Source organism: Acartia tonsa, chromosome 12, assembly GCF_053477335.1.
Source record: "Acartia tonsa isolate MP-2025a chromosome 12, ASM5347733v1, whole genome shotgun sequence".
In the NCBI taxonomy this organism is placed as follows: Eukaryota; Metazoa; Arthropoda; class Copepoda; order Calanoida; family Acartiidae; genus Acartia; species Acartia tonsa.
This window is the reverse complement of record NC_137271.1, coordinates 26003167-26029147: the sequence shown is the minus strand read 5'-3', so window position 1 is coordinate 26029147 and position 25981 is coordinate 26003167. Positions and strand designations below refer to the sequence as shown.

Below are 25981 nucleotides of genomic sequence, written 5' to 3'. Positions count from 1 at the left end.
ATTGAATTTTAAATTTTGGAAATATACTATATTTAACCCGAAGGAATTAAATGAAGTACCCTATACCTTTTTTTTATATTTTTTATCAAAAAGAATGAATTTGACGAAGCCCAATTTGTACCACTTTTGCACCACTTTTAATTCCTGTGACGTCATAAAATGAGGGAGATGAGAGGAGAAGTGGTAAAGAAAACCCCTAAAAAAGAGAGGGAGAATATGACGTCACAAGAATCAAAAGTGGTACAGATTGGGCTTCGTCAATGAATTTCACTATATTATATTAAATCTAATTAAAAAACTAATTTTAAGGGAAAAATATTTAAAAAGAACTGACATAATTAACTCAATAATAAATTAAACAACATTTTTGATGAAAAAGAACAATAAACTGTAATATATATATAGCAAAACTTATGGGACGTATTATTGAAATTAGGCTATTTTGGGCCTGAGTACAAGTCAATTGTAACAGTCAAACGGTTGTTTTCGGGCTAACTGTTTGATGGTCATTACAGAGTAGCTTCGCTGTCAAAAATTAAATATTGAAAGATAAAAAATATTGAAATTTTAACTCCTTAAGTAAGCAGGGCAAAAGTATATGATCTTAAAGTATTTGAAAAGCTATAGATACTAGATTTGTAATATAATTATACATAGAGGGCTTTTAAAGTATTTATTGGAGATAAAATGTCCATCTAACCCATTGAATTATTTTTAAGTATTTGGATTTCAGGATCTTAAGAGATAAAACAATCGACAATATATATTTATATACACCATCAATTTTATTTAGCAAAATTTACCCTTTTTTTAATAAAATAATTAGTGGAAAAGTTTGGACAATGTTGGTTTGTACCATTCAATCAAGATTTAATAAAAGTCTTCCCTATTTTAATGTAATTCCATATATTAGACTTTTTATTTTCCCCTACTATACTCCAGACTTCTAATTAACTCTATTTTAGATAGCTAAGATGCTACAAAAGTAAATTGGGGGTCATAAACTATCTCTAACCCCACCCCCAAACTCAGCATATATTTCTAGAGTGAGGGTGGTCCTGTAAACCCACATAAAAATTAGTTTATGTTTATGTCGCCTATATGGTATTTTCAAAAAGATTAAATAGCTGACATTTTTTTGATATGCTGTTTTAAGATCTTTTTAAAATAAACTTAATGTCAATATTATATTTAGTCGATTTTTGGCGGTTTTGTACGGAAATCGTATTTTTATCGGAGGGGGTGGGGCGAAAGAAAAAATCTACCATCTTTCAAACCGTTTTTTTCCTCTCTTCAAGTAAATCTACTGTATAATTAGGTTATGATTGTTGCTTTGCATTTTAGATTATCAACATAAGATAGTAGTCATAATATTTCTATCTGAATGTGAAAAAAGGCACATCATAGAAATATATCAGATTATCGATAATATGTCAGTCATTGTCACTTATTTTATAATTTAGACAATATTAAATCTACAATGTTTGAGGCTTGCATAGTTTTTTAGTCAACTAGCGGCTGCACCCCTGGTATCTATAAGCTGTGAATTCGAAAGGGGGGGGGGGTGGTTAAATAGCAAAAAAATCATCCAGGGTCATATGTGAAGCTTCCCTTAATTGGATAACTTTTAGACCTTAACGGACAACACAAAAACCTTACAAAACTGTTCTTTTAGCTGTTTTTAATCATTTAAAGCTTCCCTTGCTTTGATGTGTTTTCATCCTTGTTTTTTTGTTCCATAGCAAATGTTAATCACGCTTATGGTTTCAAGCTTTAGATAGGGATGGAGAGCAACTAGAAAATTGTAAGAGAGAGAAAGGACAATGGCCATTGAATTAATCTTCTCCCTAAAACAGTGATCTAAAGGGATAAGATAACGGACGGTAAATCAATAATGATAAACAAATTGCATAAAAATTTTAATAAAAAAGTTCGGATAGTGCTAGTTTTTACCAAATAATCAATATAATTTGAATTACCCAATATTTTTAAGCCAACGAATGAGAGATGGTTCAATGTCCCCTCCTATAAATTGTCTACCTTCTGAGTTAGGTAGCTTAAAATTTATTACAATATTCTCATAATTGCTCTATGTATATTACCTAAGCTAAGGTAATGGATTTTATTATTACTTGGATCAAACCAGATTACCTGATTTTCATGTTCTGCAAAAAAACTGAACTCAGTAGCGGGCTAGCGATCTTCCCATCCACCTTTTACCCCATCCCCTTTCTTCCTTCTAGATGAACGGCCCGACCAATAAATTAGAGGGACAATGCAGGCTAAATTGACAAAAATTACATTCCTAAGGTTCATTATGTTTTGGTTGCACTTCTAATGGATAAATTTGGCTTTTGTCTTAAAATTTTCGCGGATTTTTAGCCGATCCCGATTTTGCCTTTATATGATTGGGATAATAAGTGCAAGATCGTTCACCTTTTAGATATCAAGCTGTTTTTTTAGGGGGGAGGGGGGGGGCGAGGGGGTTGTAATAGGTGCCCTTCCAAAGCAAATAATAGAACAAGACAGATCTTAAAACAGAATATCTTTAGTAAAAGTAAATAAAAACGATAAAACCGGCTGATGGACTACCTTCTAGGGGCTACATATTCGTAGGAGATGATCGGGGAAGTAAAATAGCCTTAAACCAACACATGACTTTAATTGATTAAAAGCCTAAAACCAAATGAACCTAAAATGAAGAACTTAATCGGATCAGTGGTTAGCGAGATCTTAAAGGACAACCAAACACCTTACTTCATAAAATAGAGAAAAAAAACAGACAAAAAGCTACAATATAAGTTTAACTTTATTATAAAAACATATAGCAAGCGTATATGATTCTGCTTAATGGTAAAATTTCATGAGGGAAAATGTAAATTTAAAGTTTTTATACGTTTTGCCGATATATTTATACCCTTTTAAATATTTTATGTATTAAAATATACAGTAATATTTCTGAAATGGTTAAACCAAGTATCGTTTATTGGTTCTGGGCAGGCTCTATGCTATTTTTCTTAATTAGGAGAAGAGTTGATATCTAACCCCCCCCTCCCCCTCCCCTCTAATCAAATTTAAATATTTTATTGTATAAGCATATAAAAATAATAGTGACTTAGCCCCTAGCATTTCAGGGCTCTGTAAATAACGGTGGACGGGGAGGAGAAAAGTAGCCTAAAACCATACCAAGACTGAATTTCAAACATAAAATAAATTAAAACTATTCTTTGACCAATGTGATACCCCATGCCACTGATAATAAGCTCAAGTAGTTAGCGAGATCTTAACTGCCAAAAAAATACATTAAGAATCAAAACCTTTTTTCCGAAGTTTGATTTGAGATAAAACAAAGATGATAACGCCCATACAAGCGTAGCAATGAAACGCTGGGACAAACACTTGTAAAGTGTCAGAACTGAATAAGCAGAATATAAATGTATAAGTTTGAACAAAATTGTAGATATATTTATTGTAAAAATGCTTAAGTGCATGATACTGTTTAAGGAAATACTTACATTTATAGGACTTGATTATAGAGATGCTTAGCTTATAACATTGTAATAAGGGATCAGTATTCCAAAAATCAGATGAATAGTATAATAATAACATGGATGTACAGAATTTCTGGTAACGATTATAGAGTTGTTACGCTACTGAAATCGTATCTAATTGTTATAGAAATCACCATGCAAAGTTTTAAATCGATAGAAAATTCAAACATGTTAGACGGACGGACCTATGCTAATTATAGAGAAGCTTCGCTTTTAAAAATAAAGAGAAAATATAAGAATGACAATATTAGCTTTGCTTACAAATGAGTAAGTGTTTACTAATTAACAGAGCTTCTAGAATGATAGGAAACCCTTACTTTTCATATGCATGTACAATTTAACTTTGAAGTTTTTGGTAGGTATTGACATTAAAACCATAGAATATTATTACTTTTATTTTTTTTCAATATTATCCACTCCCCCCCCCCCCCCCCCCATGTAAAATTTAACTTAAAACCACTTTGAGACAAATAGGTAGCTTATCTTAAAAACAAAACCTAATAGGTTCAGTGGTTAGGAAGATCATAAGGGACGGAAAATAATCAAAAGTACGTTAATATATCTATCTATGTACCCCTCTTAAGAACTCTATGTATATGAAATTCCATTTTATTTACTTTACTTCATGAGTTTTCAAAAAAAATAAGAGAAACGTTGAAAAAATAATAACCACTTATATTTTTGAAGGGGACAAACATTCTAACAAACAAATGGTAAGGGATCGAAAGGGATAAGACAATGATCTACAAATTGATGTACATCCCCAATGAAAATACACAAAATTATCCCATCTGTAGTTTAAAATTAGTTGTTGAAACTTTGAACACTAAACATAATGAATAACCAAACAAAATTCATTAAAGTTCCCAAAGTTGTTAACCCGACAAATAAGAAAACGTTATTATAAAATTTTGGGGACCAGTGTAATAAACAGCCCATTGTCCCCTCTCTCTTTCTCTCTCGGCAAATAGTAGACCTGACATACTAAGATTATTGATATAGGCAGAAAATATCTTGGATTGGTCGACAAACGGTCATTATAAAGCAAATGTTTAGGAGCCATTAAAAAAAGAAAATAAGAATATTAACTACAAAATTATATAATTTTTTTTTGCATGAACAATGGCCCGACTGACAAAGTAAGTTATTTACTGGATGCCCTGTGGAAAAATCAACAACCTATTTAGAATGGCAGCCGGAATAACATAATAATATCAGAAACTTAAAGTAGATAGAAATTTTTTTTCATAAAAACTTTCCTTTTAAGTATTTTAAAAGTAAACATTTGAAGAAAATTATTTTTGTTTTTTTTAAGAGCTTTACAATTTCAAAGACTATTTAAGTTAATTAACGATGGATCCAGCAAACCGATTCCACTTTACAATGTAGCTTCTCAAAGGTCCGCGGGAGATGTTTATAACTATTTTGGGGAAAGGCACAGCAACCATCAACCCAAGAGAAATCGCCCCCTAGAAAAAAATAATCCCCAAACCAAGAAAAAACTGAGTGTGAGGGAGATTTGGCTCACCCCCTCCCCCTTTCGTCACTCTAGGGGCCTCTTGAGGCTCTGTATATATATCTTTCTTCTTAAAAAATGTAATACAGTGTACCAAAAACAATCAATTTTCAATCTACATTTGTTTGTTTTTTCTTAAAAAATTAGATTTTCTCGTTTAACTATTTAAATTTTGTAGTTGTAAATGTATGGATTAGTCTTTTCAATTATCAAGGCTTTATATTTAGGGTAGTGAAATTGATAAAAACACAAGCTGCGCATCTAGCCTCTTTTGGCTTCGTTTAAGAGCGATGAAACACATCCTCCTAAACACACCCACATAAAATTTGAAGATCTATGTTTAACTAATTTTATCTGTTTTATTTACACCGAAAAACCAGCCTTGAACCAGTCAAAAGCTTCTCATAAAAGCATTTTATAAATATTCAAATGCAATTGTTTATGTCGACTATATAGCTTTAATATAAAGTGATCTTTGCTGACCTAATATCGATATATCTACAATCTAATGACATGACAACTACATACTTATGATGACTTAAACACGACATAATATTTCAAGAGGTAGTGTACAGTACACCTTCTCCATACAAAAAAGATTCTTAGGGGGGTACTAATACTTCCCTGCCCTAAAATGGCCGATAAATTCATGTACATCCCCAATAACGATACATTAATTACCCCTTCCGTAGATTACAATTAGTTGTTGCACACTCAACCAATCAAAATTTTATAAAAGTGCCCAAAGTTGTTAATCCAACGAATAAGAAAATGTAATATAAAACTTTGGGGTCTAGATGAATAAACAGATCAATGTCCCCTCCCTCCCTGCTAAAATCACCAGTGCATGGCAATTTGTCCACCCTATATGCATAACCTTGTTGATTGTACTGACCAAAATGTAATTAGAAAGCTTAAGGGCTAATGAGAAAATATATGGAGTGTCTGTGCTTTAACTTGATAATAGATTTCAATAATTAGAATGCCTATAAACCCTGTATTCGAAATCGAATTTTTGATTGCAAGGCCTAATATTGGTTTTACATCATTAAAGTAAACTAATAGAGGTGACATGTGACCGATTTTGCATTGGGTCTTTGAAATCAGGTAATAGCTTAGCGTCGGAAATACGACAACAGCCAAGTCCCTACAAAAGAACAGAAAATATTTTACTACCAGACGAAAAGGTTTTTCACCACTTAGGCCAAGTAGTTGTCTGGATTATACATCTACGTAATTCCCTGTAGAAAAAAATAGTGTAATTATTGTGTCAACATTAGTCATTATTATTCAGAAGGCTCTGTCCTCGTGTTATTAAAGCCATATTGTCGATCAAATATTGTCAAAAATAGTATGTGGACATTATGCATCATCGCCTTACAGTCGACATAAATCCTTGAAATTAAACTATTATGGCCACTCTACGTTATTTATATTGTTTTTTAGTTAAACGCTTGACTTCACTTTCTTGTAATTTTGTCTTTTTTTTAGCTTGTTACAATAAAATAGGGGAAATTTAAAAGCATTTTGAGGAAAAGAATTAACTTATGTCGATAGTTTGTATATTACAAAAGTTGTAATATCTGAAACTACATGTTGCTATTTTTAGACGATTATATTTTAAACTAAATTTTACTTTTTAAAATTTTATCTAAAATTTAACAGTCAATTCAATTCTATTATTTAATTTGCATTATATTTGTCGCTGTCCCTGAGATCTTAAAGTTCATGTTTACAGTTTTTAAACGGGCTGATTCATTAGAACATGTCTTTTTTATATTTTTGTTTGTCCAGTCATAATATTTATTAATTCTAGGATAATAGCGCAACTACTATATAAATAGTTTATATATGTATATATATATGTCCGTGTGTCCGTCATTTCAATTGTAGCATTAACTCAGTATTTGGTAAAAATATAAATCTGATTTTTTGTAGGCAGATTCCCATGATAATAAGGCATATTTATGCATAACGCAACAATGTAAGTTGGACGGCTTCTTGACTGCTTTTTAGCTGCTTTATTGTAGACTATATGATAAAATGAAATTATAAATCTAGTCTCATTTTGATTTTAAATAAAGAATATAAATAAAGGGCGTTCTCCTCTTCGATATATTTCTTTCAATTTTGAAAATTTTTATATCCCTGACCCCCCTCCCGACAGAACAACTATTTTAGGTTAGGTTAGGTTTTAGGCTAGGGAGCCGAGCGCTGCGGCTAGGCAGGCAAGGGGACCGAGCTCTGCGGCTAGGCAGGCAAGAATGTTGCGGCCAGAGTTCATAGTTTCGTCGGGGAAATGTAAGAATCCCAATGAAGTTGCTATTATTTAGTTTTGTCTATAGGACTCATAGATCTTAAGGGATAAGACAATGAATAAATTATTTTACTTCCCAATGATGACCAACAAAATTACCCCTTCTGTTGTTTTAAAATATTGGTAGGACATTCTTCAACCAACCTGTCAAGATTTAATAAAAATATCCAAAGTTTGAGTCAGCCAATGAGATGTAAAAATTTGGGTACCAGTATAATTAACAGTCCAATGACCCCTCCCTTCCTGATAGGACCTTAGTGGACCTTTTTATTGCACCAATACAAGTGCTCACATTGGTTCATTTTGGGACATTTATAGCGTATTCATGTTAAACTTAGTAACATTTTGTTGACTTTGATTGTCTTTGAAAACTTCCATGGCATTGATAATAGGTATTTATAACATCGTATTATAAACAGCTTTCCGCAGATATAAAAATGTGCACTTAAAATATTAAAACCAGTTTTGTTAGCTAACGGCACTAGCTAACAAAACTGTTTTACAATCCCCGCCATTACCCTTTAACCCTACCTCCAGTCCTAATGGATGAACGAACTGACCAATATATTACAGAGTAAATAAGAATCTAAATTCTTCCACTTCCATTGCATTAAATATGTATATCATTTTGCTATCATGAAGGATTTTTGCAAAATAGGGCCCTAAACCAACTTTTTAAACCAGTTTAAAATTTTGTCCAATTTAAAGTGTTTTTTTGGCCACGGTGATTTGTTTTAACAGAAAAGGTGAAGCTTCACTTAAATATTTTTAGCGGAAATTTGTAATTGATTAAAATCCTAGATTTAAAATTAATTCTTTTAACTATTAGTATAGACAAATATTTATGGTCCATAGGTTTAGATTCTTAAGGAATAAGACAATAAATGATAAATTGAAGTACATCACCAATGATGTCATGTCAAACAAAATTACCCATTCTGTAAAATAAAATTATTGGTTAAAATGTGTGGACACTGCTAGTTTGAACAAACCAATCAAGATCCAATAAATGTTCCATGACATTAAATTAAGAACCATAAGAACTCAAATAATTCACTACAGTTTTATACTGATATAATTACGATACAAAATAGAGGGTATAAAAATGTCGTATGAGCAGCAAGGTGAATATGCACTCTTCCCCAAAGGGTTAATTAATGTTCATTTGTACTTAATAAATAAAAATGAATACAAAACGTTGACAAATTATTACTTAAAACATGTACATTAAATTATAGAATTATTGTGATTTTTAATAAATATTCTGTTTTAAGTACACTAAATTTCTATTGTTTATGTCCTAAACTAGTTATCGCTCAACTATAAGTTTACGTTAGGGCTAGCTAAATGGTAGATAATTGCAGTTTAAGGAAATCCGCCGCCTAATGAGCACTGTATTTAGGTATGTAGATATTAATTGTAATTATCATTATCCAATAGATATAAGGCCCTATAGACACTCTATTAGAACAGCTTTCTTTCAATTAACTTTTGTACTTTGCCTATTGCAATATAGTAAGGTTTAACTCTATTATGATACTCTAATAGTTAATCTATAGTTGTTATCTATTATAATATTTGTTCTTAATATGTTATTATTTAGAATCTACCAAACTGTTTCCACCATACCGTGTACCTTGTACCCAGTGTTGTTTTAACTGGCGCCCTACTCAATACGGGTTGTACTGACAACTAGGATTGGAGACAGGGCAAAGGTTAGCAACTAACAACAGAGTTTAGAGTCATCTCCTTCTACTTTGCCTTCTGAACCTTGTCTTGGTTAGTAATTCCAGGACTAAGTGGTTAGATTGGGTCATCCTGGCGTGACACCTGTAGAGAAGCTTTGCACCTAACCTGTATGTATCTATCTTTTTCTTTATTTTAATAAATCTGTACAACTTCAATATTTGTTTTATTTTGGCAGTATAAACGGTTTTGGTTTTTAACTAAATAGGTATTTAATAGGCCGGCTATTGATTCCGCTTGCCCAACAATTCTAAATACAGAATTCTAAATACATTTCTAGAATTCTAAATACAATAAAATCTCTGCCAATTTTCAGTAATACACTTTAAATTATACTCTATTATATTTGTACATAATAGCTGTGCTTTCTTTGAAAGTGAAAAAGTGTAAACACTGCCAAAATTAACAAATAGTTTATTTGTACATTTTATTATTGCTTCGCATTTATGGTTTAATAATTTGGAAGTCTAATCAAGTCAATTTCTTTAAATTTAACAAACCATAATTAAATTTTTTATTGGAGCAATATAATTATGTATGTATGTTTGTTGAGTTAAAATTTCCAGTGTAACACACACACACACACTCACACGTACATACACAAACATTTCTGTAGCCTTTAAACGTACACCCGTGTTGTTTAACAGGGATAAAGTCATTCTCACTTGAGGTCAAAGTAATTGTATTATTTAAATCTCGTCAACAATATTGAACATTAAATTCATGTATGTAGTTTTATAAGCACACTACTCTGAATTGTTTCAGCACATACACAAAAATGATCATAACCATCTTCTTTATGTCGTGCTAATATTTTGAAAATGATATTGATACTATGATTGGCAATTTGAGTAAATCATATGTTTCAAATATTTTTAAAAAATGAAATTATATATTGTTACTATGATTGGCAATTTGAGTAAATCATATGTTTCAATATGTAGTTTTTTTTTTCTGTTCTAATTTTTGGAAAACTGTTCCATGCCACATTCCTGCACATTATAAACATGTGCACAATTGGATTATTCATCCATAGCTATGTCATTTGCACATCAACATGTGCACACATCTTTTGGATTATTCATCCATAACTATTTTATTTGCACATCAACATGTGCACAAATCTTTTGGATTATTTATCCATAACTATTTCATTTGCACATCAACATGCGCAAACATCTTTTGGATTTTTCATCCATCACTGTATCATTTGCACATCAACATGTGCACTCAGCCTTTGAATTATTCGTCCACAACTATTTCGTCCACACATCAACATGTGCACAAATCTTTTGGATTATTTATTCATAATTATTTCATTTGCACATCAACATGTGCACAAATCTTTTGGATTATTCATCCATAACTATTTCATTTGCACATCAACATGTGCACAAATCTTTTGGATCATTCATCCATAACTATTTCATTTGCACATCAACATGTGCAAACATCTTTTGGATTTTTCATTCATATCAATTTCATTTGCACTTCAACATGTGCACATATCCTTTGGATTATTCATCCACAACTATTTTCGCACATCAACATGTGTACACATCTTTTGGATTATTCATCCATAACAATTTCATTTGCATATCAACATGTGCACACATCTTTTGGATTATTCATCCATAACAATTTCATTAGCACATCAACATGTGCGCTCATCCTTTGGATTTCTCATCCATAACTGTTTCATTTGCACATCAACATGTGCACACATCTTTTGGATTATTCATCCATAACAATTTCATTAGCACATCAACATGTGCGCTCATCCTTTGGATTTCTCATCCATAACTGTTTCATTTGCACATCAACATGTGCACACAGTTTTGAATTATTCATCCATAACTATTTCATTTGCACATTAATATGTGCAAACATCTTTGGATTAGTCATCCATAGCTATTTCATTCGCACATCAACATGTGCACACATCTTTGGATTATTCATCCACTACTATTTCAGTTGCACATCAGCTTGTGCACACATCTTTGTATTCTTCATCTCTAACTATTTCATTTTTATGCACATTAATATGTGCACACTAGGGTGGGTTCATATCGGAATTAGACAAAGCGGGGATATGCAACAGATAAAATTAACCTTAAAAACATTTCTGACCGAAAAAGAATTTTAAAAAATTGAGTTTTAGAACACGACCACTTAAAAATATAATTCATTACTTATTAGTATGCAAAGACGACATTCAAAAATTTTTTTGAATCAGAACTATGGCTTCATGGTGCTCCCTGGAAAGGCCTTGAAGAGCTGAATCAGGAACTTTTATCCGTTTCAAAATATCTCGTTCCTAGCCTTAGAAATCACTAAAAAACCAAAAAATTTTAAGGTTTATTGAGAATTGTCCAATTTGTAGAGGTTTTTTAGATTTTCTCAGGCTAGGAACGAGATTTTTTGAAACGGACAAAAGTTCCTGACACAGCTCCTCAAGGCATTTCCAGGGAGCACCATGAAGCCATAGTTCTGATTCAATAAATTTTTTACTCCCATTTACAAATAGCTATACAATTGAATGTCTGGTCGTCAGCGGTTTTAAGACTTAGGATAAATTTTAAATCATCCAGAGGTGTATTATATCTATATAAATTGAGTGCAGATCCCCGCTTTGGCCTCAGAAAAAAAATGTCCAAAATCGACCCACCCTAGTGCACACATATATGGATTATTCATCCATGTTACTCTTTTGTGCACACTCATGCTGTGCACATCCACACTCTTCTTATGTACTTCAATCTTTGCTATCCATTGGATTATTCATCTAAGATATATTTAATGCACATTCACGCTGTGCACACGATTTATGGATTGTTTATCCATGCTTTTTCACTTACTTTGGACATATCTCTGGATTATGCATTCATAGTCCTTCCTATGCACAATAACCTACGCTAACTTTTGGTATTTTACCCACATTTCTTGGATTATTTATTCACACCTATTTTCTATGCACATTAATCATTGCACATATTCCATTCTTGCCTATAAATATTGCACTTAAGGCTATACACACACATTTGGATTGTTCATCATCCTATTTTGATTCATTATCTGAATATGATCTTTGAAGATTGCTCATACAATCATGCTTATGTAATGTTGAGTAATGCTCATACGATCAACTTAATGTAAAAAAAAATGTTATTAATTTTTATTCCTTTCCCGTGGGAGTGTCGTATGAGCAGCAAGGTGAATATGCACTCTTCCCCAAAGGGTTAATTAATGTTCATTTGTACTTAATAAATAAAAATGAATACAAAACGTTGACAAATTATTACTTAAAACATGTACATTAAATTATAGAATTATTGTGATTTTTAATAAATATTCTGTTTTAAGTACACTAAATTTCTATTGTTTATGTCCTAAACTAGTTATCGCTCAACTATAAGTTTACGTTAGGGCTAGCTAAATGGTAGATAATTGCAGTTTAAGGAAATCCTCCGCCTAATGAGCACTGTATTTAGGTATGTAGATATTAATTGTAATTATCATTATCCAATAGATATAAGGCCCTATAGACACTCTATTAGAACAGCTTTCTTTCAATTAACTTTTGTACTTTGCCTATTGCAATATAGTAAGGTTTAACTCTATTATGATACTCTAATAGTTAATCTATAGTTGTTATCTATTATAATATTTGTTCTTAATATGTTATTATTTAGAATCTACCAAACTGTTTCCACCATACCGTGTACCTTGTACCCAGTGTTGTTTTAACTGGCGCCCTACTCAATACGGGTTGTACTGACAACTAGGATTGGAGACAGGGCAAAGGTTAGCAACTAACAACAGAGTTTAGAGTCATCTCCTTCTACTTTGCCTTCTGAACCTTGTCTTGGTTAGTAATTCCAGGACTAAGTGGTTAGATTGGGTCATCCTGGCGTGACACCTGTAGAGAAGCTTTGCACCTAACCTGTATGTATCTATCTTTTTCTTTATTTTAATAAATCTGTACAACTTCAATATTTGTTTTATTTTGGCAGTATAAACGGTTTTGGTTTTTAACTAAATAGGTATTTAATAGGCCGGCTATTGATTCCGCTCGCCCAACAAAAAATCCCAGATTTATGAAAATGAAAAATATCTGTTTTTATAGCTGCTATTAGCAATTCACTTAACTATTCATTGGAACAAAATCCAAAGACGAAGCTAATGCAGTGTTGAACGTGATGGTATTCTATTGACATGGAGTTTAAACGGGTTGGTCGACAATATGAAATTGCTTATAAGTGATAATGGCTGATATTTATTGACATAGTGGTATATCGAAAATTAAGCTTTGACATATAAAGTTGATATGATTATAGCAAAAAATTAAAGAATGAACTTCTCTTCCGACTGAAAAGTTGTTGAATAAAAAAAATCCCAGTAGTCCCAAAATGCACGCTCGTTTAAAAGTTGTTTTGTAATTTTTAGATAAATTACTACTATAACAATATAACAATAGATCAAAATTATTGGTTGAAAAGTTTATAAACTAAGAGCTTAACCCAGTAATTTTCTTAAAAGTACCTAAAGTTTTCAAGTAAACAAAGTAGAGATCATGCTGCTGAAAATGTTTCATGTTGTACAAAGGTTGTACCGATAAACCACATTATTTGGAGGGATAATTGAGGATATCGGTTTTAATTCTATTCTATTCATAAAGGTTAACACGGACTTATATTCTGATAGGTAATAAGTGCAGGAAGGGTGGGGACAATGGGTTGTATAATACACTAGCCCCTAAAGTTTTCTTATTTGTTGGCTTTACAATTAAGGGACTTTTATTGAATTTGGATTGGTTCAACCACTAATTGTAATCTACAGAAGGGGTAATTTTATGTATCGTTATTTATTTATCGGCCATTATCTTATCCCTTTAGATCCCTCTAATAAGTGCATTATTTAGAATTATTTAAGAATATTTATACCTATCATGAATTACTTTTTGATTACATTCAAATTAGCTTTATAATTATGATATGTATAAATGTACATAAATTGTAATATATTTTGTCCTGAAAGATAATATAAAGCGAATAATATGAAGCTTTCCTAGAAAGATTAATTATATCAGTTCAGTGGTTAGTGAGATCTTAACAAACAGACTAAAAAGCTTACAGCTTTACATAATGGGACCTACATTTCTTAACTAATAACGAACACATTTATTGCTTGACATTAGTCTGTGTGTCCTAAATATGAGGGATCTAGAGGGATAAGACAATGGCGGATAAATTGATGTACATCGCAAATGATTATACCCAAAATTAACTCGTAAAGTCCACAAAGTTGTTGAGCCAACGAATAAGAAAACGTTATTTTAAAATTTCGGGACAAGCTCAATGTCTCATCCTATCCCAAACCTTACAGAACAACTAATAGTTATTTCTCTCATCGTATTATAAACAGCTTTCCGCAGATATAAAATGTACAATTATAAGATTAAAACTAGTTTTTCAGCCCCGAGATGTACATTTTTATATTCGTAGAAAACTGGATATAATACGATGCTAGACATAATTTTTCCGTATGGCTGAGAACCGGCTCTAATCCACCGGATATTAATTGGGTTCGAAGCGATACGGGAAAAGGATTTTCCGAAAATTTCAAGTACAATTGATTTATTGGTTTCCAATATCTTATTGCTGTAGTTTAACAATTTGAACAAAATCGTCCTTGTTTCATTTTTAGCAACATGATGCAAAACCTTTAATACATATTTTGAAGAGGGGGGGGGGGGGGGCGGATATATGAAAAATAGAATCATATCCTATATTTAAATTAGGGGGATGTATTCTTTAAAAATTTAACAGTATTCAAAATAATATTAGCTAAATTTTTTCTAGTATTTCTTAGAAACGTATTAAAACCGGTTCTCAGCCTTACTGAAAAATCATATATAGCATAGTATTACAGAAAATTTTCTACAAATATTAAAATAAATATGTTATTATCCGCGGAAAGCTGTTTATAATACGATGCGATTTTATATATGAAATTCAAACAGTGGCGTGCACTGAGTTTTGTCTAAGGGTGAAAGAGTGGGAAGTCAGACCTTTTCAATTTTAATTGTGTGTATAAATATTAGTATATTAGTCTCTTTCTCTGAAAAAATAATATCCGATATTCATCGACATTGATCTTTAGCTTTTAAATCATTTTTACATAGATTAATTAACAATGTTTTGTCAATTTTAAGATTAATATTTGTATTTTTTTTCATAGGTATGTCCCGATAAATTCCAGATGGCTGTGTGTAGACTAAGAGTAAAATAGCATTTTTCTGCACTAATAAGCCTGATCACAATTTTATAATTGTATAAATTCTGTAAAAATAATCACAACTTTCTTGTTTGTAGATATCTAAATGGATATAAATGTATAGATATAAAATCAAAGCAACAACCTGGCCCCATTGTTCATTTACTTTAAATATAAGATTAGTGTAAAACAATAGAGGGAGAAGGGGTTAAATAACTGTATGTCCCCATCCCAAGGACCTTGTGCCGACACTCAATTGTGTCGAGAATATTAACGCAGCCAAGTAGCAGAAAACAATTTGCTAGCAGACAAAAAAAGGAAAAAGGTGGAATGTAGTTATCTGTATATACATGTATCATTGTATACTATAGATCTTTTATTATAAGACTGTATCATTTTGTTGACTTCAAAATTGTTGTAATCTTGTTGTGGCTACTCATGAATTGTCCTTATTTTACTACGGAACTAGCTATCAAGCCCTAATATTCATAGCTAGCTTAGGTTAGGGGATTTGTGTTCTAAAAGGAAAAGTAAAATATTTTAGGAAATAAAAATGCCAGATACATTTAAAAGAAATTTTCTCTTAAAATTGATATTTTTACTAGGAGGAAATTTGATTTTTATCAATGGATATTGTATTCGTGGATATATTGACAGGGGAAATTTTGTCGTCAAATTAGGTTGCTAATAAGAACCTCATTTATTGATAAGTTTGTTTTACTTGATTTACCCCAATATTTTTGTCTGTTTTGCTGTACCATTTGAATTTTTTATTCATAATAAATTACCCTGTCTGTAATAGCTTAGTTGAGCACTTTTTGATATGAACAATTTTGTGAGTGATAGGTAATTTGCAATTTAGTTCTTCCCGGCACTAGAGGGTTAACTTGCAATACTAACAATATTTCATAATAGCAAAAAGGGTAAAAAAAACTTGTAGTTGGTTAATGTTTTATAGTACAGTAATTAGAGTAAACCACTAGAGAGATAAAGGGTTTAATAACTGTATCTTTCCATCACAATGTCCTTGTGCCACTCTCAATTGGGTCATTGAAAATAGACCAATGGTGTTGGGAATATTAACACCACAACTAAGTATCAGAAAATAGTTTAAGAGCAGACGAAAAAGGTCATTGAAAAAGGGAGGGAGGTAGTTACCTGTTGTTGTAAATCTTTTGTAAAGTAGCTAGATATGTTTGTGTGTTTGTCCTGAAAGATCCTTTAAAGTACTAAACCAATTGGTCAACATTTTTTATAACAGTCGTAAGGCAGGTTTTAGGCCATTTTGCGATATTTACTGTGCACAAGTCTTGCTGAAAAGTAGGACTACATGAAACCTACATTTTCTTATTTCCTATAGATTGATAAGATGATAGACAGATAGATAGTTAGGAATATTTATGTTTATTTTGACTAGCGGCTGCGTCTCCTACAATGAAGAACTCAATCGGTGCAGTGCAGTGGTTAGCAAGATTGCATAACTATCTCATAAATGGATATATTATTACTTTGATTTGCACCAGATTTTTATGTTCTCTAAAGTGAAACTTGTAGCAGGCTAAAATAATAATTACCCCCTTCTTTCATTTTATCAACCTATATTGACGACAATTTTTCCCCTGTCATAATATCCACGTATATTATACATCCATTACTTATGTTAATTGTATATACTTGAAATTTTAGTTTTCAATATTTTTTAGAATACATTTCCCCTATCCCTCAGGAGAGGAATTAAACAAAAAAGGGGGATTGGAATTGTTAGAGAAGGGGGAGAGGGTGATAGGGCCTTATTATGACAAATTTTCGCGCAATTGTCTCTCTCTCTCTCCTGATGTGGTAGGGGGGGGGGGGGAGGTTAGAAATTTTCCAAGGGGGGTCATTTCCTGTTTATTGGTGATTTTCCAAACTGATACCCCACCCCCCGCCCCATTGTTTCCTCAAGAAATTCAAACAATTAATCGGAAAAGGAAAGATATATTGAAAAGCCAAAAACAGATTAACATTATTTACCACCTACCTACCATAGGCTTAATAATATTACACATTAATATTGGTTGAAAGATTCGAATATTTGCTTTCATTGTCCCGTAACTGTAAAGTATCTCCACCCAAATACATGTTATAACGTTCATTTTGAGAGGCAGAAAAGTTGAAAAAAATGATATTTTTTGAGATTCCATTTCCCTGTCGCCGATTTGATTGGCTTTATTGTGTTTGTTGTAACTTTGCTGTTATTGTTATGTTATAAGAAAGGATAATTCACTTAAACGTTAAAATATTGGAACATTGGACTGGAAATTATTCTAGTTCGCCACGTTTTTAACCACGTTATTTTGTCCGTTGGCTCACAAACTATGGAATAATTCGATAACTTTTCAAACTAGGTACTAACAAATGGATTAGTTTTGTTTATCATCATTGAGGATGTAAATCAATGTATAGGCTATTGTCTCATCCCTTAGGATCCCTCGATTTAAATTAGCCCTTTTAAAAAATATGATAATAGTAATTTATCGCATCGTATTATAGACAGCTTTCCACTTTAATGAAAAATTATAAGATAAAAGTCAGCCTTGTAAGCCCCGTGGATTGTGATATTTATTTTAATATTCGTGGAAAATTTTCTGTAAGAAGATGCCATATTTCACAGTATGGCTGAAAACCGGTTCTAATTGAGCGGTTATTATTCAAACATGTGTTTTTATTAAATGAAACTTTACAAGTTATCTTAATGATTGCAAACTAGAAGTATTTTCAATACAACTAAACATTTCCTAACTTTACAGCAAGAATACATGACTTTAACCATAACTACTTACTTTAGATATCAAATTATATTATCTCCCCCCCCCCTCACCTCCAACATAACCCCCCCCTCCCCCACCTCCTGATGGTTTCCTCTTTTCTAGGGTTATGTCCTTGATCCTTATATGTATTAAATTATGAATTACATGAAAAAAATTCATATTATCAAGGCTTCGCCCATAACTTTTTGGACTTTGGCTCAAGAGGGTTTTACGCATCTCCCTTCCCTCTCCCCCGTACAAATTAATTTTCAAAAGAAATTTATCTTTCTTTCATCCTAAAAAACACAATACTAGCCGCGCCCTAAGAATCAAACAGTAAAAAAATTGGGGTATGATACTTTTTTTCTAGAAATATTTCTTTACTTAGACTGGAGTTCAACTCCTCCCACCCCCATTGTAAATTAATTGGTGGGCATACTACTTGTTTACGAACTCTTAATGGATACTACACACATTAAGCTAGGAATATGAAATATTCAAAAATATTAATTATGACTTTTAAGATGTATTATAGAGAATTTTCGCTATAAATGAATTAAGGATCTTAACCTATTGAATGCTTAAAAACAAAATCTTAGACAACATACATAAAGTTATAAAATAAGGTCAATTATTTATATTATTAGCGTAGTCTATAAAATTTAATAAATTTTGTCTGTCTGTTTGTAGGTTTGTCTGTTTGTCTGTCTGTTTGTCTGTCTATTTGTATGTATGTTTATCTGTATGTTTGTCTGTCTGTTTGTCTGTCTGTTTTTCTGTCTGTATGTCTGTCTGTTTTTATGTTTGTTTGTCTGTCTGTTTGTCTGTCTTTTTTTTCTGTCTTTTTGTTTGTCTGTTTGTCTGTCTGTATGTCTGTCTGTTTGTTTGTCTGTTTGTATGTCTGTTTGTATGTCTGTTTGTATGTCTATTTGTATATATGTTTGTCTGTCTGTTTGTCTATCTGTTTGCCTTTCTGTGTGTTTGTCTTTCTGTTTGTTTGTATGTCTGTGTGTCCTTCTGTCTATCTTTGTGTTTCTTTAAGTGTCCTGGCAGGCCTTTAGGGGCGCAGGCACTTCATACTTTTCTAACTTTAATAAACAACTCCTTGTAAGGGTTATAATGTTAAGAGTATGCATATAGGATTAACTCATTTAGACACGCACACTTAATAGCTTGTAGCGTAGCTATGCTGCCATTCGTTTTTGCCTGTATGTACGTATTTTTTAGATTACTAACAACCCATACTTATAAATACTCCGTATTATAATTTTTGGACGAGGAAAGGTAAAAAAAATAGCCTAAAACCGATTTTAAGAATAAAATAGCTTAATCCATCCCCGGACCAATGTAAACCTTCCCCTAAAACTGTTAGCAATATCTTAAAGGACAGCAAAATCTTACTACTTTATATATAAGGAGAACACTGGTCGCCGGAAGGAAAAAACAGTTTTTTGAAACAGGCTCTCTGAGATTATTACAGATTCTGATATATACATATATAGACTAATGAAAAATGCAAAAAACGAAATCAAAAGCGTTCCTTCTTGGGAGAAAATCCGGGAAAAAGATTTTAGCTATTTTTAACCTAAAATTCACATTAGCAAGCCTGCAAAAAATATACAGACATTTTAAACATGTCATTGCTCAGCACCTAGAAGTTGTAGAAAAATGCTACGCATACCATTGGAAAGCTCATAACCTCTAGTTTTTATATTGGTATATAATGTTTTTGTACTATTAGTAGTTTTTGAGCTATCCTCTGAAGTATACACAAGTTTTAAAAATGCAGTTTTTTCTTGAATTTTAAGTTTGACACTTGTTACACAAACCTTTTTAAAATTGTATTGCTTAGCACCTAGGAGTTATATAATTATTTTATATAGGTATATTTGTATATTTTGGGTGCATTCAATTTTAGCTTAATTAAAAATAGTCTTTGAAATGTGTATAGTTTGTAGAAAGAACCAAGGAGGGAGGGTGGGGGGAGTTTATACACTTATTGGCAATGAAATTCAGTATAAAATTTTGCTCTAGATGTTTTTGGGCTTGTTGTTATAGATATTTACCTGATTCTTTTTGTAAGATCTCTTATATAATTAAATCTACCAGAAAAAATATTGAAAATTGAATTTTGGCACTATCCTTCTAGGGGCTGGTGGGGTAAAACAGCTCCAAAACACTAAAATCTAAGGTCTGAGCTTATTTTTAGAGATATCAGAATATTTTTTTGTAAACTTTGTTTTGCATAATTAAGCTAAGTAGTCACTAAAGATTTTTTTGCCACTTTCCTTCTTGGTACTAGTGGGTTTAAACACCCCCCAAAACACAAATATTATAAGTTATGAGCCTATTTTTAAAGATATCAAGATGATTTTTTTAATTCTAAATTTATTCTCATAATTGAGATACATAGCCACTAAAGATTTTGCCCTGGCTGTTTGGACTTGTTGTTATAGAACTATCAAATGATTCTTTTTTAAAATTTTCTTATATGATTGGATCTACCTGTAAAACTTTAAAAAAATTATTTTTGGCACTTTCCTTTTAGGGGTTGAGGGGTAAAAAGCCAATAAAACACTAAACTTATAAGCTATGAGATTATTTTACAAGATATCAAGCTAATATTTTTAATGTAAACATTTTTCACATAATTGAACTTAGTAGCTATTACAGATTTCAATTTGGCACTTTTATTCTAGAGTCTAGTGGGGTAAAACATCCCCCAAATCCAAATATTATGAGTTCTGAGCTTATTTTCAAAGATATCATGTTGAACTTTAATGAATGATTATTTAGTTCAGTAATTTAAAAAAAAAGTTTCATCAACAAAACCAGCCCAATATTTTATTAAAAAGCCCAGAACTTAAAGTTTTAGTAGTTTTGTGGGCAGTTTTACCCCACTAGCCCCTAGAAGGCAAGTGCCAAACTTGGGGTTTACTGGTAGATTTAATCATATAATAGATTTTACCAAAATAATTAGGTTGATAACTTAACAACAAGCCCAAACATCCAGAGCAATATTTTATACTAAATTTCATTGCCTATAAGTGTATGAATTCCCCTCCCCCCCCCCCCCCTCTTGGATCTTATAACTTTACAATTGAAGGTGTTTCACCACACTAGCCCCTAGAAAGAAAGTGTTAAAATTAAATCTTTAGTGGCTATGTATCTCAATTATGTGAATAAATTTTAAATTAAAAAATCAGCCTGATATCTTTAAAAATAGGCTCATAATTTATAATTTTAGTGTTTTGGGGGCTGTTATAAACTGCTAGCCCCAAGAAGGAAAGTGCCAAAATGAAATCTTTAGTGGCTACTTAGCTCAAGTATGCAAAAAAAAGGTTACATTAAAAAAAATAGCTTGATATTTTTAAAAATAAGTTCAGACCTTAGATGTAAGTGTTTTGGAGCTGTTTTACCCCACTAGCCCCTAGAAGGATAGTGCCAAAATTCAATTTCAAATATTTTTACTGGTAGATTTAATCATATAAGAGATCTTACAAAGAGAATCAGGTAAATAACTATAACAACAAACCCAAAAACATCCAGAGCAAAATTTTATACTTAATTTCATTGCCTATGAGTAGTGTATATACTCCCCCCCCCCCTCACTACAATGTCAAACCATTCACATTTCAAAGACTATTTTTAATTAAGCTAAAATTGAATGCACCCAAAATATACAAATATACCTATATAAAATAATTATATAGGTGATGGGCAATATAATTTTAAAAAGGTTTGTGTAACAAAAGTCAAACTTAAAATTCAAGAAAAAACTACATTTTTTTAACTTGTGTATACTTCAGAGGATAGCTCAAAAACTACTAATAGTACAAAAACATTATATACCAATATGAAAACTAGAGGTTATGAGCTTTCTAATGGTATGCGTAGCATTTTTCTACATCTTCTAGGTGCTGAGCAATGACATGTTTAAAATGTGTGTATATTATTTGCAAGATTGCCAATGTGAATTTTAGGTTAAAAATAGCTAAAATCTTTTTCCCGGATTTTCTCCCAAGAAGGAACGCTTTTGATTTCGTTTTTTGCATTTTTCATTAGTCTATATATGTATATATCAGAATCTGTAATAATCTCATAGAGCCTGTTTCAAAAAACTGCTTTTTCCTTCCGGCGACTAGTGAGAAGAGAAATTGACAAATTTTTACTAATAAAGCTCTTTATTTTAACTTAAAGCTCAGTTAGCCCCTCTACGGAGATAACAAGCCCTACAGGGCCCTCCTAAACCTTTCTTAACCTAACCTAAAATATATTGGTTTCTAAAAGTGATCATCGCTAACATGTTACTGGCATAACGTTATTATAGTAAGTACACACAATTTTTAAGAGAGCTTCGCTTTTATAACTAATATGTTACTTGTTGTATTAATAGAGTAACTATATTATGTATAGCATAGCTTCATAGCTAAATTTACTGCCTATATGCATCATATGCATGTCGATATACCCTGTTAGACTGACGGTGTTGATGTTTTCTTCGGTTTAGAACTCTAGTTTTAACAGGAAGCGATAGGACATTACTGTTGATATTACTGGTGCACAAAGTTTTATAAACACGATCCATGGGAATTTCTATAAAATTTTAATTGGTTGGTACGAACATTTCAACCAACAATTGCAATCTACAAAAGGGGTAATTTTGTTTATCACGATTGTGCATGTTTAGTTTTTTTTAAAGGGATAGGGCTGAAAAATAGCTTAAAACAAACTCAAGACTAAATTTGAAAATAAAAATAGCCTCAAACCTTTCCGACATTATAAAACTTTTCCAAAACTTACTACTTAATAGAAAACCCTATTATACTTTCTGTTTATCAAAACAGCTATTCGTCGGTGCGTTTTTTTTTCGCCTGTGTTAAATTGATCAGAAATAATTGATTTTTTTGGTAGTTATTTTTTTCTTCAACGGCCACTTAAAAATTTGTTTTTTTTTGAAAAATTGATATTTTGGATATAAATTTAAAATAATTTTAGTATAATTTTTTTTTCCAGTAAACTTGGAAATTGCTTAATATTCGATGGATTAAAGGCGATTCTAAGTTATACTGAAAAAAATCATGTATCATATCGTATTTTATACAATTTTATACGAATAATAAAATAAAGATCATGAAATTAATACCAGTTTTGTAAGCCCGGGCCTTTATTCCATTGGGGCTAACAATTCTTGAATAAATCATTTAGTTTTTTTTACTTTACCAGCTGCGGAAAGCTGTCTATAATACGATGCAGCAAATAACTATTAATCCCCATTAACATAGTAACTAGGGAACGATCGGTACAGCCGTTATCGAGATTATATTGGACGTACAGACAAACATGCTATTACTTTATACGGACTTTATAAGTGCACAAAAAGTTTTGTTTAAAAGTATAAAAAAAATATAAATGAAAAGCCGAAAAATTCTAAAAGTGCTTTTATGGATGTTTATTTTGGGACTTTTTAACAAATTAAGCGTAAAAAAATCCGACAGGAATTTTTCTCTCATCTTTCATTGGGATAAAAAGATAAGTAAATTTTATTTATCGCATCGTATTATAGACAGCTTTTCTGGAATATAAAAGAAAATTAAGATTAACCCCAGTTTTGTTAGACCCTATGGCCAATGGCAAGAATTTTAATATACGTGTAAAATTGCTATAATTAGATGCCATACCTCATTTTTCAATGGCAGAGAACCGGTTGTAATCCACCAGATATTAGTCGGTTTCCAAGCCATACTGGCAAAATAGTTTTTTGTAAAATATCATTTTGATGTTAATATGTCAGCTATGGCCCCTTTTATTTACTACAATATAGTCGACGTAATTCATTTTGTCGCATGTTTATTATAGAGAGAAGAGACATTGTAAATTATACTGGTACCCAAAATTTTAAGATTACTTTCTCTTATTTAAGAAAAGTTACTTATATTAAATGTTTCACAATGACTTTTTTAATTACTGATAGATTATGATAAATTTGTTATTTGTCTGTATTTCTATTTATTGTTCTTTTTCATTTGTTTCTAATTTGTCAGATGCGCTACTTATGGTACTATTTGTAATGTGTAGTTACTCAATAACAAGTTTTGGGTCATTTTATTGTTCTTTCTATTCCTGAACTAAAATATTTTGAAACTGGCCATTGTCAAGAAAGAGACCATGAATTGTGAAACGTAGGGATAAGATAATGAACGATGAATTCATGTACACTCCCAATTGCGATATAAACAAACCTTATTTAGATTATCATTATTGGTGGATTTGTTTATACAACCCAAACAAGATTTTAAAGTTTTTAAACCAACGAATGATTTATTGTGTTTTTTGTCCAATGTGGACATGAATTTCATTAGTTTATGTCGACTATTTTGATATTTATTACTACTTGGATCTTACACCAGATTATCATCATTTTCTCTAATAAAGTGATATTTTTAGCTGGCCATAATTACCCTATCCCCCCCCCTTACCACTGTACTGGATTAACGAACTGACCAATAAATGATGTCTATGTTAGCAACCTGAATTGACGAAAATTTTTCTACAAATATTCTGTATATAAAATTTGGTTTTCAGAATATGATTCTGTGTTTGGTCATCTTTACTAAAGTATTTATTATGGGTCAGTAGGCTTTTAGTAAAAGCATTCTTGTAGTGTTTTACAAATTGGGGGTAATCCCCCCCCCCCAAAAAAAATCGTTGAGCGAACCATAAAATCCCTCCTTACTTGATTTTCCTATAATATACAGTAGTAATTTTTTTGTCTGTTGCTGAATATCTAAAAAAATGCTGCTCCGAATGGGTTATACATAAGAACAACTTTTAGGCTATTTGAAGATAAAAAGAGAGAAAGAGAGACAGACAGACAGACAGACATAGTGAGAGACGATAGAAAGAAATAGTAAGGGAAAGAGAAAGAGAGAGTTTGAGGGAGATAGAGTTAAAGAGAGATAAAGAGAGAGAAAAAATTATTTTAGATCTGTTTGTCCTATTTTATTATTTGTTTTTCAAAATATCTTTCCCTCTAATAATAAGTATATCGTATCGAATTTCAGTATAAATACGATACTTGCGTGGAAACCGTTAAAGTCAATAAGCTGCAAAATAGAACAAAGATGACAGCATACATAAGTGACAAAGCAAAAATAATGTTGTATGGACGAACAGAAAAAGTGAATTATAAAACAGATTTTCAGTAATAAAAATAGAAGTATAGAAAAAAAAAATAATCACTAATAGCATTACAGATAGATAGACTAACATACAAAGTGATCAATAGAGTAGCTTCGCCAACAAACAAGATGGAGAGACAGAGAGAGACAGAGAGAGTATTATAGTAATAGAAAGGTCCTACTTACAGTCTAATGAGGTATTCAAAGCTCGGTTTAAAACTTTGAATGATTTGGCTAAAATTTTAGATCTTCTTAAAAGTAGTATTAAGCACGAGAACAACTATTTCCATATATTAGTAGCTCAATAGAGGGAATAAAGGGACAAGGAGAGACAGGTAGATAGATAGACAGACATAGAAGACATAGACATAAAGATAGAGAGATTAACGATCGACAGTGTTTATGTTACAAAAATACCTACGAACATACTTTAATTATAGAGAAGCTACGTTACTTTCATGCATAAACAAAAGTAACTTTTTAATACTTTTGGGGCATCAAAAGATGTCTACATATGTCTTATTAATATGGAAATCTAAGAATCTAACGTCACAGTTAATTTAGTCAAATTTTTGTTAATATGTGCATTGGTACGGACGTGTCTT

At 31.5% G+C, this 25981-nt stretch overlaps 1 protein-coding gene and 2 long non-coding RNA genes across 3 annotated transcripts in view; all 3 read left to right on the top strand.

Moving 5' to 3' along the window:
* The window catches only part of LOC145333277 (uncharacterized), a 135776-nt gene that overhangs the window by 75513 nt on the left and 34282 nt on the right, over positions 1-25981 (top strand). The window lies entirely within an intron of this gene.
* Positions 8725-9288, top strand: LOC145334026 (uncharacterized). Its single transcript, XR_013884672.1, has 2 exons — positions 8725-8786; positions 8988-9288. It is a non-coding gene; the product is annotated as an uncharacterized LOC145334026 (long non-coding RNA).
* Positions 12580-13123, top strand: LOC145334279 (uncharacterized). Its single transcript, XR_013884792.1, has 2 exons — positions 12580-12621; positions 12823-13123. It is a non-coding gene; the product is annotated as an uncharacterized LOC145334279 (long non-coding RNA).